Genomic DNA, 15,193 nt, shown 5'->3' with positions numbered 1-15,193 from the left:
TTGATTCCAATGCAGGTTTTATTTATGCGAAAAAATCATTACGCTTAACAACACAAAATAGCTTCCAGGTAATTTGAATTATATTTTTGATTAAAAATACATCTAGATAATAAACAATCTATACCACATCTTGTCAAAACGTCAAACAGTGATAATTTTGCTCAGAATAATTTTTTAATAATTTCATTTTACATTATCTGTTTTTTTAACTATTATAGCAAGAACCGTCAGCTCATTATCTCAATCTTACATAATGCATCTATAGAGGCAGCATTACATACCTTGAATAAAGTTGTATTTTTCTTGTTGGGGGGGGGGGGGGGGGGGTGGATGGCCAAATGGTTAACGCATGCACGTTGTATCATAAGGTCTGTCATTGAGTCAACTTGTGTGGTTTTGATTCCTGAATTATACGTCTGTCCAACCTTGTGGGTTTTCTCGGGGTCCTCCAGTTTCATCCCATTGCTAAAGATCCCTACACACGAGCGAATTATTCAAATAAAATTGGACCATATGTAAGTCTCGAAATGACCTAGTTTGTGTCAAGTGGACATTAAACCCCATTTCTCTCTCTCTCTTTGATGTCTTGTTATTGTGTATTTGTTGTTCTTTTGTACTATTTTCATTTAGTTTTTAAAGATGCATTATGTAAGATTTAGATAAAGAACTGACTGTTCTTGCTATAATAGTTCAAAAATAGATAATGAAAGATGAATATATTGAATATTCCAGTAAAATTACTTGTTTCTGAGCAGAGTTATTGGGCTTTGAAGTGTTCACAATATAATCTGTAGCCATTGTTACAATGAAATGGCAATTGTGTTTCTATCCATTGAAAACCAAGACCATCCGATGGTCTAGAGTGTTGATAATGGGCTTGTCATGTGAAGAAATGTCTAATTAATTTTTTATATAGCATTTGAGGCCAAAAGAAAGACCTGCAATAGGGAGATTTAGCTCTTACAAAATTCATCTTTAATAGTATGTATGCTGCTCTTATAATAGGCCAACATAATTTGTCATTATAGACATAAAAAAGTGCTTTTTAAATTACATTTTAGATTTCTTTTTGTAAGTGTTGACTGACATTATTAAAATTGGATAGAATATTATAGATTACCGTCATGAATGCTGCATGTATTAGAACTTTTATGATCATGGATACTATAGCTCTATTTTGAATAGGTCAATTTTAAAATCGTTTGGACACAGTTGTGTCTTATAGCATAAAACAATGTCTTCTGGTTTACTATCGGAGGTTGGGTGGTCGAGTGATTGAGTGCCTTTAGATCATAAAATCTGTCATTGAGTCAATTGACTTGGTTTCGATTCCAAGCTGATATGTGACAAGATAATGGTCACCAACCCGTGTGTTTTCTCGGATTTCCTCCCACAACTCTATGCACGAGGGAATTATTGAAATAAAATTTACCATATGTTAGTCCCGAAAGGACCCAGTTTAAGACAAATGGGTGTTGAACCACATTTTTCTCCCCCCCTTTTATTATTAAGAGTTTTATTAATAGTATATTCTGGTACAGTTTTATTTTTCCCGAAGCTAAATATCTATTGTTTATACAGGGTAGTGTATCTATTCGGGATGGAGGAGATCCTTCTAGACCGGGTTCTCAACTAGCCTATGTAACCATAACAGTTCGAAGAAACCAGTTCACACCAGTATTTTCCGGTTCATCCTGTAATCGTGATCTATCTCAAAATATTGGTATTGGTTCATCAATCACTCAAGTATCAGCCGCAGATCAAGATTTTGTAAGTTAAGAATAATTTCTTTATGATTGTTTTCAATATGCACTGTAACCCTGGTATCATTTAATCTTGAATATTGAGCTCTAATTTCTTTTAAATTCATTCAATATTTCAAACCTTTTTTTGAAAATTTGTAAAAATTGCCTAAAATCATCCAAAGTCATCGAAATGGTACTTGTGTCTATTTTAAAGCTGACTGTATAATTTTGATAATGGGCATCCAGTTTACAATCGTTACATTTTCCTAACTATTGTTAAAAAATAAACCCAATTGATCATTGTTGTATAATATTTAATTTGGACGCTATTTTGAACATTGGTTGGGAAATTCAACTTTCACAATATTGTAGTTTTCTATAGCGCTAAAATGATGCTCATAGTTTTTATTTGTATGGGTTTGTAATGTGAAGCCATCTTATAAACATTTAGCTACCCTAGACAATAATGAGGTATTGCTGAAAACAGACATGTCAACTCACATCATGTATATCCTAAAATGGTCCTGGGTTCGATCCCGGTGTTGGCCAAGAAAATTCCTCAGATTTTATCCACGGTTTCTCCTTGGCGGTGGTGCAGGATGGATGACCTGGCAAGGAGCTATGTTTAGTCGTTCCAATGGTATGAAAATCTGAGATCCCGTGTACACATTGGCATGCACGTAAAAGAACGCATGACAGAATTCATAAAAAGAGTTGGCCGTACCGCTGTTGTCCTGGAAAAATATCCCCCATAGCACACTGCATGATGTATGTTGGTCTTCATTAGCCCAGTTGGAGCAGTAAAGTAAGACACAGTATCCCATATTAAACATTTAGCTACAGTTCAGAAAAACTTGCAGTTTAGTTGGATTGTTTTGAGGGTTTATAATGTACAAACTAATGTAAAAACGTGAGAAGACAATCCAGATTATAAAAGAATAACTGGGACCTAAACTAAACTATTATCAGGAAGTTATCAAAGGAAGAGAATTCAAAGCTCATTCATAATTTTTCAAATGATTTTATTTTTCTCCTTTGAATTTGAACAAGACATTAAAATTCTAATCAGAGTTTCTATTCTCTTAATTCACACTCTCTGGCAGGCCAGGTATTATGGTAGTTGGGTGATTGAGTGGTCTAAAACATGCTTTAGATCAGATTATAAGGTCGGTCATTGAGTCAAGTGCCTAACTTTGCAGTGTTTCTCTGGGCCCTCCTGTTTCCTCTCACTGCTACAGAACCTATGTGCAAGTCAATTATTAAAATATTACTGTACCATATGTCAGTATCAAAAGGACCTAGTTTTGGTTGAGTCAATTATTGAAAAATTGAACCATATGTTAGTACCAAAAGGACCTAGGTTTGGTCAAGTTAATTATGAAATATTGTACCATATGTTAGTACCAAAAGGACCTAGGTTTGGTCGAGTCATTTATTAAAATATTGTACCATGTTAGTACCAAAAGGACCTAGGTTTGGTTGAGTCATTTATTGAAATATTGTACCATGTTAGTACCAAAAGGACCTAGGTTGGGTCGAGTCATTTATTGAAATATTGTACCATGTTAGTACCAAAAGGACCTAGGTTGGGTCGAGTGAACATTAAACTCTCTTTAACTCTTTCTGGTATTATGTAATTTTTCTCATATATTATTTTGTTATATTTTGTTTCAGACCTCACCCTTTGGTCAGATTACGTATGATATTATTGGTGATGATAATGCTCCAAGTTTCTTTACTATTAATCAGAATGGACTTGTTACTGTTAGCAACCAGTTTGCCAATGAAAATACCAATCAGTTCAGGGTATGCCTTTATTTATCATAAATTGGCTTCTGACATCATTTGTAAGACAAAATTAAATTAAGGATCCATCATATAAATTTTAGATTTCTAAGTGATTAAATTAATACTTTACTGTTTTTCCTGATTTCTATCAGTTTCAAATTTCTAAATGTAGACAGTGACACAGAGTGGCTTCACATTGGGCTTAATCATACGTGAATTCAAGCATATTTTTAAAAGGAACTTTTATGCAGCTACTGAAGTACAATTGCTTGTAAAAATTGATGAGCAATTCAGCATTCTTAATTTACTTCTCTCATTCTTGAAAACTGTGACACACAAGTAGTTGTGAAGACATCAGACAACAAACAATGCTCACTTATACGGTTACTGCAACTTAAGCATATTGACAGAACAGTAGTGTGAGAGATATAACTATATTGATATTTTATTTGTATTTTTGCTATATTCGATGATTTCAGATACGCATAAGAGCCAGAGATGGCGCTGCTATATTTAAGTTTGCTACCACTGTTTGTATCATCACTGTGAGAACAAATTTCGCAGCTCCAGCTTTTGATTCTTCGAGTTATTCAGTGTCTGTTTTAGAAACCCGTCCTATTGGTGATGTGGTACTCAGAGTCAATGCAACAGATAACGATCCATTGGTATGTATCAATTTTCTACAATTTACTAATGTAGTACTTTGGTCCTTAAGATTGTATCTTTTAATTAATTATTGGTTAACCCTTCCTATAGAGTCAAATCCCACGTACTGATGAAGATGAATGATATTTTTATATGCATTATAAAAAACAGTTATATTTTGGTAAAATCCTGACCATTGTCAAAATATCCATCAAATTCTATCTGTTTATGACATGTAGTTGATAGACCAAATAAGGTAATGTTGTCCCCATGGTTTTGTAAGAATGGGTGTGCTTATTCCTTATTTGGGAAGGAAATTGATGAGCGGAATTGATCAGAGCTCACCCAGATATTCTGATCAGCTATCATCTATGCTTTATTGAGAACGAGGGAACCTTGAAGCCAACCAGTTTAACAATAAAGTTGTAGGAACAACTAACCTGTAGTTTTATTTACGATCACAAGGAACATAACATGGAAGTCTGATGTTACTACACTAATTTTCGTACTATAGTCGAACTATCTGCATGCGAATGACATTTAGTTCAACCAGTGGTCGTGACCAGCCGTACTATGCGATAAATCACGGTCGGGATAGTTCAAAGATGGCTGACACTTGAGAAAATTTTCTGAAAAATATAATAAAATTGCCGATTGCTGTTGCGTTATTTACACCTTGGTCGGCATTATAGGGTCCATGTTAACACCTGAAAGTTAGTGAATGGGCATTGGAGTGTAGATGTTAAGTTTGAATTTTTTTTTTCGTCTTTTTTCGATGAATTTGACAGATTATATATATAGGCCCGCCACAAAAAACTGTACGTGTGAAATGATCTAGTTGGTTGGGTGACACTAATCCAATTAAAAATATTCTGATATTGACTAATCCTATTTATAACCTATTTTAAGCTTCTTTCACATTGCAGTATGGAAAATTAACCAGTTTTTAAAAATACATGAGTAAATAGGAGAAAATATAGCAGACGGAACAACTGACATGGTCGCCACCATATTGAATAGTCAATGGCTAGGGCCATTTGTGTTCGGGTGCTGGTTCAGACTGTAGTCTAGACCATAGTCTACATCCGAAGGTCGCCCTAGAGAGTGAATAGACATGTGGTTTTACATTAATTACATTCTAATCCATACCATCATTGGATAAACAGAAAAACTAACCCCACAACAAAATACACCATTTAAAAAAAATATTCTCCTTGACTTTTATAATACTTGTTTTTTTTTTTATCTAGGCACCAAACAATGTTATACGTTACAGTATTGTGGATGGACCAGAAGATCTGGAATGTTTCTCAATGATTGCTGAAACTGGTCAGATAGTTACAAGGCGTTCTCTGAATTACTCTCCCTGTAGACTAGCAGTATTTAATGTAAGTCAGGAAATGAATTAATCAACTTTCATCTGTCCGTAGGTATCATCAATAATAATGAAAGTAAATGACCATAAACACCCACGTAAAACACACAGGTTTTTTTTCCCCCCCCCCCCCCTTCGAAGAAAGCAGGGGACTATTGAAATGGGTTCGTCCGTCTGTCTGTCTGTTAGTCTGTCTGTTCATCCGTCTGTCTGTCCATCACACTTTTTGGGACACAATAACTCTCCTTCTAATTGAGCTAGAATGTTCAAACTTGGTGTAGGTGTTTATTTAGTCAATGCCTTGATGGAGTTCAAAGATGAGCATTTTCCGCTCAGGGTAAATAGAGATAAGCAATTTGATTGGTTGATGCTTTGGGACACGATAACTTTAGTTCTAATTAAGTGAGAGTGATTTGGTGTATAGTTTTATTACATCAATACCTCGACTAAGTTCGATAATGAGCATTTTCTGCTCAGGGTAAGCAGAGCGATAAGCAAATTTGATTGGTAGAGACTTTGGAACACAATAATTCTCCTTCTAATTGAATTAGAATGTTCAAACGTGGTGTAGGCTTTCATTAGATGAATGTCTTGACTGAGGTCAATTATTAACATTTTCCGCTAAGGCTAAGCAGAACCAAGCAATTTCATTAGTCGATGCTGTGGGACAAGGTAACTTTGATTCTAACTGATGAAGGGTGATGAAACTTAGTGTATAGTTTATAATCAGTTTGATTGCTCGATACTTTTGAAAAGGATACATGTGCAATTAATTAATATGTGTCATCTATTTATATTGGGATTTTGGAAGGGGACATCAGCCTCACTGTTGGCTTGTTTATTAAAAAATTATCTTTTTTTGATTATTGTACGTGATTTTATTTTAGATGAGAGTTATTGCTCGTGATCAAGGAACAAGCCAGTTAAGTAGCAATCTAATCAATGTGAACATCACAGTATTAAGAAATGATTTTGCGCCAGAATTTCCTAATGCACCACACAGTTACAATATTAGACTAACTGAACCTGTTGGTACAATTCTTAATGGTGACATCACATACACAGATCGGGATACAATTGTAAGTTCACTACTTTTTTTTTAACTTATAGATGCATTATGTAAGAATAAGATAAGGCGCTTGTCGACCTTACTATAATAATTCAAAAATAGATAATGAAAAATGAATAAATTGATAATTTCAGTCAAATTAATTTAGTCTGTGCAAAGTTATGAGTCTTTGAAGTTTTGACAAAATGTAGCGTAGATTGTTTATTATCATACCATCGAAACACTTAAGATGTCTGTCAACCAACTTCATGTCTGTTTTCAAACATAGCTAATTGTCAACAGACAGCATTAGTTTTGTATGATGTCTGAAGTGAGTGGACGCTTGTTCACTTTTTATATAATTTTTAATACTAGATTCACTTCCTGTAACCTGGCGAAAACATTGCCGTACTTTTATTTTTTGAAATAAAAACAGGTCACATGGTTCTTTTTAAGTGACTGAGGAGTATCTGAGAACCAAATGTTTTCTTCAGTTCATATTACATGGTATTTTTACTTTTGACAGTCACCTTTCAATGATGTTACTTGTTCCGTTATTGGAGATGCTCCGGGCACAAACTTTTTCTCCTACGATGCTGTAAGAAGCCAAATTTCAGTTCGCCAGTCTTTAGCATCAGATACAAGAACACAATATCAGGTATGTTTAATTACGAATCCAGAATCGTTTTTTTTTTTATTTTTTTTTTTTACTAGTACTTACAACCGATCTAGAAAGAGTGCAATTTGTAGGTATCAAGTGGAGTGGGGCTAAAGCTAAAAAGCTTTTTGACTATCCTCCTTGACGCCATTGAATGTCAAAAAATTGAACATTTTGCTTCCACTGGCAGATTTTGTTATGCTTCACAGTCCACCAAAAACTGTCTAGATTGATTCACTGCCCCAGTCTCCAAACCCTTGAATACACCCTACAGATAAATGATTTTGAGATTTTCCCCCTAAAACTTAGCATGCACCTTTCAAAAAGCTGAAGGTGGGTGTGTATTCGTTGCCTTGATGAGCTATTTTTTATAGTAAATACAATGTGTCACAGTGTCTCTAGGTAAAAGTAAATACAATGTGTCACAGTGTCTCTAGGTAAAAGTAAATACAATGTGTCACAGTGTCTCTAGGTAAAAGTAAATACAATGTGTTACAGTGTCTCTAGGTAAAAGTAAATACAACAGTGTCTCTAAGTAAAAATAATACAACAGTGTCTCTAAGTAAAAGTAAACATTATTTTTTTATTCAAGTTACGTATACAATGTTCTGATGGTGGAATTCCATCTCGATCAGCTACTACTCTAGCTTCTATCACTGTTCAACGTAATATGTTCCCTCCAGTGTTTACTAGACCAGCATACGTCAGCCTAGAGGCTATTCCAGAAAATCAAAACCTTGGTGTGGAGGTTTTTCGAGTGATGGCAACTGATGCTGATATTCAAGTATGTATTGTAGTTTTTCTGTCTCATCCTTTAGATTGGCCAACATTAACTACATTAATTAAATTTATGTATCCGTTATTGTTACTGGTAGCTTCAGTGGGTGAGGCACAAAATTCCCCTCTTGGCACACTGTATGCCGTATATATTCTCATTAGCCCTGTTGCATTTATTGTTACTAATAAACACAGATGGACTTTGATTCAACTCCGGGGTGTGAAACACAACATCAATTCAATTTCATCTATTCCAAACTGCTCGTGTATTCCCAAATCTTTGGGGATACTCAATTGAACGACCCAGAATTGAATTCTCTAATTCCCTTGAAGGATGTCAATCAAGTAATCAAGCGAATTATTGAAATAGAATTGAATTATATTTTAGTGCCGAAATGACCTAGTTTGTAGTGGATGTTAAACCCCATTTCTCTCTCTCTCATCATGTGATTGTTATTTTGATGTTCTATTTGTTTTTTTTATTTCAGGCTCCATACAACATTGTGGAGTATAGTTTGATTGGAACATCTGACTATTTTAATATTGATAGTACAACCGGTATTATCTCTGTTAAAAGATCGCTTACATTAGATCCGAATATCCCGAGTTCCGTATGTACACTCTCTTGTTTTTATTCTTTATATAGTCATGTATATGATTGAATGGCCATGTGTATTGAGTTGTCAAATGATCTTATGCGTGTGCTTTAGATCATAAGGTCTGTCCAGTGGCTTGGTTTTGATCCCGATCTTGTATGTGACATTAAGTAGGGTCCCCTGTCTAACACCATGGATTTTCTTCAGGACCTCTGATTTCCTGACATTGCCAAAGAACCCTATGTGCAAGCAAATTATTGAATTAAATTCAACAATGTGTTAATCCTAATATGACCTACATTTTGTTAAGCAGAAGTTATCCCCGCCCCCCCATTTTGTCTGCCTATATCTACTTTATGTATAATTTATGTATAGTTGTTTTTATATTGTTTTAAATCTGCTAATTGTCATCTGCATTTGTTGAAATGTACTTAAATTGATTTGTTAACATTTAATGAAGAAAACAGAATCAAAATGATATCATTGGTAGATAATCTCCCAGTTTGGTTTCAGTGGGATTAAAAAGAATTTACCTTAAACTTTTAGGTGTTGTTGAATGTACAAGCAAGAGATCTAGGAACCCCATCTCTTTCCAGTCAAGCAACTGTAAGCTTAACGATAGTGAGAAACACTTGTCCCTCGTTTACCAATTTACCAGGCAATATAACCATATTACCAACAGTAGCATCGAATACCAACATCTTTAACGTTTCAGCTGTTGATAATGATCCTCTCGTAAGTAGAAATTTCATACTGAGACAGTCTAATTGAAATGAACATTTTTTATAAGAAATATTTATTTGTGGTCTGAACCCATAATGGGCCACAGAGACAACAATTTCTTCAGCTTGACCAAAATCAACACAGAGGTAAAGTCGTTCCATGGTCTTGCAATAAACCACTTAAATAGATTTACATGTGAACTACAATATTGATTGCATGATGTCAAACTGTTGTATGTACTGGGCCGCTGTGAGAATTTATATATTTTTATTTATGTGATGGAGCTCTGTGATACAAATGGGCCGCAGAACAATTTACCGACTGAACCATATTGTATTCATAATATATTCGCCAAATGAATAATTTAAAAGATTTTATTGTTTACATGAAAACACAAATTTAAACAGAAACAGATGTACTGGCAAAATATACCATCTTGATATAATTAATGTTACCAATTCAAACCTCAAGGTTGTTTTGTGATAATCACATAAGAATTGCGCTTAATTTGGTGGAAGTAAATGAAGAATTTGTTGATTTTCCAAACTAATTACCTTTATCTGTAATTAATATCAATATTAATTAGTAATTTCAAGTTGGGGGTGGATGACCGAATGGTTAGCACATGCACGCTCTATCATAAGGCCTGTCATTGAGTCAACTGGCTTGGTTTTGATTCCCCAGTTGTACGTGACAAGGCGTAATCTCGCTTGTCCAACCTCGTGGGTTTTTTCCGGGGCCTCCGGTTTCCTCCCACTGCTAAAGCAAACTATTGAAAATTCAACCATGTGTTAGTCCCAAAATGACCTAGTTTGTTTTGAATAGACCTTAATCCTTCATTTCTCTCTCTTTATTAATTTAAAAAAATTGTTTTAGTCCCTTCCCCAGGGGTGCTTTACAATTGGGTATATAGGTATATATATAGAATTATATAAATTATAGAATTAACATAACGTGATAAGACAAAAAAGAATCGAAATAAATTTTAATACATAATAATAATACAAACTGTTGAATTGAATAAACTTAAAGAATTAAATAAGGTATACACAGCTTTTTTTAGAAATCTTTTTTTCTTATTACAGCCAGACTTAGTTGTAAGAAGTTATGCTATCGTTGGTGATGGTAACGCACCTATATATTTCTCCATTGATGCAGCAACTGGTCGATTATTCACACGATCTAACATCATCACAGATTCGGCATATCAATACACGGTAAATGACTTTCAATTCAACATCAGTCAATGTTTTGCGTTTATTTTTTTCCAATCAAGCTGATTTTCTCTTGTTATAATTTTTGTCGTTGCACATAATCTGTTTGAATATTAACCAATCAGACAGCATGTAATATATGCATTACATTTTTGAAACAGGTGACAGTATCCGCTACAGATGGGGGATCGTGTATCAGATACTCTACATTAACTATTGTTGTCAGACGGAATCAAGCGGCACCAGTATTTACAAGTCAATCATTTCAATCAACTATTCTGGAAACACAGAGTATTTTCGTTCCTGTATATACCACATCAGCTACAGATTCTGATCCAACGGTAAGTTTGTTTTTGCTCATAAAATATTAAAGGCACTCGTCCTTTATTCCATTTTGAATATAACTAAATTTAGCTAAGTACAAATGAGTTAATATACAGAAAGTAATATTCAGGTTAAGCGGTGGACACACTAGCCGAATCATTCGGCCGAATTAATTGCTGCCAAATGTCATTCAGCCGAATGATTTGCCCGAATCAAACATGTTTGATATATTCGCCTAGTGTGTCCACTTACTAGAAGCATTTGCCCAATTGTAGAATTTATTATCCAATCACCACTCATATCAAGAAGTCGTGTGTTTAAAGGCATGGTTGGTGCCATGTTTAAACATGTGACGTGAAAAGAAATGCAATCAACTGGTGATTTGGCCAAAAGATTCGCCTGGTATGTTCACACATTTGGACGAATCATTCGGCCAGTGTGTCCAACGTTTTATCGACACAATGTTGATGATTATGATGTTGATAGCAGTGGAAGGGAAACAGAGAAGTTCTTATGTTAAATTTATTTATAATGTCTTTTGACAATGCAAGCCGTCTTCATTAGCCCAGTTCGGAGCAGAACAGTAGGACGTTAAACCCCATTTCATTTCATTTCATTGACAATGAAAGACTTTTTTTTGGCAATTCACCTACAGTAGATTGCAAAATTGCAGAAAGTTCAAATTTGAAGAAATGTGGACATGTTTTGTCGACAGATTCTGTCAAGAAAAAGAAGTGAAAAGATAGAAAATAGTAAATTTAAAGGTGTATCATTTACATAAGGGGCAGCATATTGATTGTTGGATTTTAGCTCTGTCACATGTTTGTCAATACTGAATGGAATCGATCCATTTATCGCTCGATATGCCTTTTAGAAATTCAATTTTTGCAATATTGTAGTTTGCAAAGGCTTCCTATATTGCTCAAATCACGCTCAGGGACTTTAAATAATTAAATTTTTCGAATAGCTAATGACATGAGTATATACAATGGATTTGAAAACAAGCTAGAGCTTATATAAATTCATCTCATTGTTCGATTGTGAATACACTGACAAAGATTAAGAAACCCAGTAAAACATGCTGCCCTTTCTTAGTACAGAATTTAAAAAAGAAAATATCGAATACTTTATTAAGTTTTATTAACTTATTTAAGTTTCATCTTCATGTTTAGGGGGTTGGATGGCTGAATTGGTAGCACGTGCATGCTGTATCGTAAAGTCTGTCATTGAGTCAACTGGCTGGGTTTCAATTCCCCGGTTGTACGTGACAAGGAGGAGGGTCGCCTGTCCAACCTCGTGGGTTTTCTCCAGTTTCCTCCCACTGCTAAAGACCTCCTACGCGCAAGCGAATTATGGAAATGAAATTGTACCATATGTTAGTCCCGAAATGACCTAGTTTGTGTCGGGTATATATTAAACCCCATCTCTCTCTCTCTCTCTCTCTCTCTCTCTATCTTCATGTTTAACAGTGAATACAAACAGCTAGTTTGTACCATCTTTTTCCATTCAACAGCAGGGAATTCATGAACTGTAATGAACACGCATGTAATTTGTATTTTATTTGATTTTTTTTAAAAGGCACCAAATAACGTTGTACGCTACATGATTGCATCATCTGCTGCTACCAGTCAGTTCAGTGTGAATGAAGTCACTGGACAGGTTTTCTTGAGATCAACTGTAGCTGGTTCAACCACTAGTGTGTATAATGTAAGTAATAACGAGTATTTTAAGTTTCCTATTTCTAGTCAAGAGGTCGGGGCCCTAACGACTCGACAACTTCATGGTTCCTTGTTGGGTTGAAGACATTCCATAAATTTATTATTACATTACAAAGTTTGTACAAAATTACTTGCTGGTTCGCTAGCCTGGAGGTCGGGTGTTCGATCCCTGCATTAGACGGGAAAGTTCATCCAGATTTTCCGGTGTGGTTTCCCCTTATCCGTGATGCAGGACAGAGGGCCTGACAAGGACAGCTGTCTAGTCCTTCGGATGGGACGAAAAACCAAGGTCCTGTGTACAAATTGGCATGCACATAAAAGATCCCTTGGCAGTTGGAATTCGATATAAGAGTAGGCCGTACTGCCGCTACCCAAGCAAAATTTCCCTCATAGCACACTGTATTGCCTATGCCCGTCTTCATTATCCCAGTTTAGGAGCAAAACAGTAGGACGTTAAACCCCATTTCATTTCATTTCACAAAAGTACTTATATAAGATGTGGTCCAAAGATAAATTCCTTCCTGGTGTGAAGACATCCAATAGATTTATTATTACATTACAAATTTCATGCAAAAGTACTTGTATAAGATGTGGTCCAAAGATAAATTCCTTCCTGGTGTGAAGTTCTAATTACATAGATTAGCAGTCCTGGAAATAACCATTTAAGTCGAAAATAGACAAATATCTGTCAGACATAATGACAGGCACCAAAATGATTGTGTCTGACACTATATCTGTTACAGGTGCCTTATTTCAAGGCTTGTCTTATAGGATATTTCCAAATTATCGCATAAATTAGTTGTTGATCATAATAAAATTATCAGGTACCTTATGCGGAGATCTTTTCATTGTATATCTTAAAGTAAGGTCAGATAGCATGTCATTTACTGTAGTTTGATTTGGCAAGTGCGGCAATTCTGTGCATATAAATACATGCTCTATTATTCAATTTTCTAGCTGAGCAAATTGCCATGTCAACATGTCAAATCGGATTATTGAAAAGTCTTCTTCATAATTCTATTTATTGTGACCTTACATAAGATATATGATTTTTTATTAAAAAATAAGTTTTGAGATTGTAATAGATGACAGAATTAAAGACACAAGGGAATTTGCTGAAAATTTCAGTCAAATTGATCCACTCTGAACAAAGATTTTAGTGATTGAATTTTTGGCCTAGCCTCGATCATCATTACTAAAGTCGGTACGATAAAAAACATAGTCTTGATTAACCATTTCATGATTAAATCATGAATGAAAGTTGAGCAGCAAATCAGATCCTAATTCAACAAATATCACCGACTAGCATTGACATTGAGAGTTGATTATGGTCTGGATCAGTTAATTAATGTCTAATTAATAAATTAGAAAACATTTCAGGCCTAAAGAAAGACCTGCAATAGGCAGATTTTGCTCTTGCATAATGTATGTTTAACCTCAAGGGCAGGTCTGATATCATGGTAATGGAATGTAGTCATTACATATTACATTTGTTTTAAGTGAATTATTACTACATCCAAACTTTTTCAGGTTGATCTGATGGCCTATGATATGGGAGAACCAAGGCTTTTCAGTCCAACACGAACTCTGACAGTTAATGTACTACGTAACCAATATCCACCGGTGTTCTTTAATGAACCGTATCTTGTTACTATTAATAGAGATCAACAGACATTTACAACGATTAAAACAGTCACTGCCTATGATAATGATACAAGAGTAAGTTGATATTTGTTGTTTATTTTTTGCAATGTCTCTGTGGTTTGTCTTGTCCGCAGATTTATCTTATCAGTTCTGGTTTGTGTATAGTGCGGTCCTCCTGCACTTATGATTGAGTTAGAACGTTTGTTACATTTTTTTTTGAAGATATGTGAAGTAGGGTTCATTAGTCCTTGCTGAAAACATGTGTTTAAAAATATAGATTCATTTGTTTAGATCTCTTTGATTAAAGTCAAAAATAGAATTTTCTATTTCTTTGGATTTGATGCGTTTTTTGGGATTACATTTTTTGAAGATGTTGAACTCACTGATATGTTTATGGTCTTATTTCTATGACAATAAACATGCAGCAAACTCTTTCACAGTCGTATGCGAAAGTGTTCTTTTTGTACAAGATGACTGACCTTCAAGGTCACGCCCAGTATAGTTCAATGTGTGACATCACATTAACAGCGTTGATGGCACTGCATTGTTTATATTGGATGTACTTTTTTATGTACCCATTTTCACCATATAAGGATTTTTTTTTCTGCAGATATACTTTATACATCTTTTTATTTTTACTTCATGATTTAAAAAACTGTTTTAGAATTTAATTTGCAGAAGGAAAAAAAGTTAATATTGAGGGCTTATTAACTTGCCACTATGTTATCCCTATCAGTGAATATTTACTGCTGATCAGTTTGTACATGCAGCTAATAAATGATCACTTCTGAAGTGTATATTTATCTTATATTTGTTTTTCATATTCAGGCAGAATTTAACACTTTGACATATTCTATATATGGAGATGAAAATGCACCAACATATTTCCGAATTGATCCTAGTCTTGGTGCTATCTCGCTGAAGCAATCTATTGCCAA

The 15,193-nt window shown here is 34.7% G+C and overlaps 2 long non-coding RNA genes across 2 annotated transcripts; both read left to right on the top strand.

Moving 5' to 3' along the window:
- The first annotated feature begins 3,446 nt into the window (after nucleotides 1-3,446).
- LOC130010660 (uncharacterized) lies at nucleotides 3,447-5,556 on the top strand. Its single transcript, XR_008785918.1, has 3 exons — nucleotides 3,447-3,551; nucleotides 4,013-4,198; nucleotides 5,429-5,556. It is a non-coding gene; the product is annotated as an uncharacterized LOC130010660 (long non-coding RNA).
- A 2,974-nt stretch (nucleotides 5,557-8,530) lies between these two features.
- Nucleotides 8,531-12,579, top strand: LOC130010655 (uncharacterized). Its single transcript, XR_008785913.1, has 5 exons — nucleotides 8,531-8,647; nucleotides 9,179-9,367; nucleotides 10,441-10,572; nucleotides 10,731-10,910; nucleotides 12,472-12,579. It is a non-coding gene; the product is annotated as an uncharacterized LOC130010655 (long non-coding RNA).
- Nucleotides 12,580-15,193: the final 2,614 nt, after the last annotated feature.

Source organism: Patella vulgata, chromosome 2 (genome assembly GCF_932274485.2).
Source record: "Patella vulgata chromosome 2, xgPatVulg1.2, whole genome shotgun sequence".
Lineage (NCBI taxonomy): Eukaryota > Metazoa > Mollusca > Gastropoda > Patellidae > Patella > Patella vulgata.
Note: the sequence above shows the minus strand (reverse complement) of the source record. Positions and strands in the feature narration are given on the sequence as shown.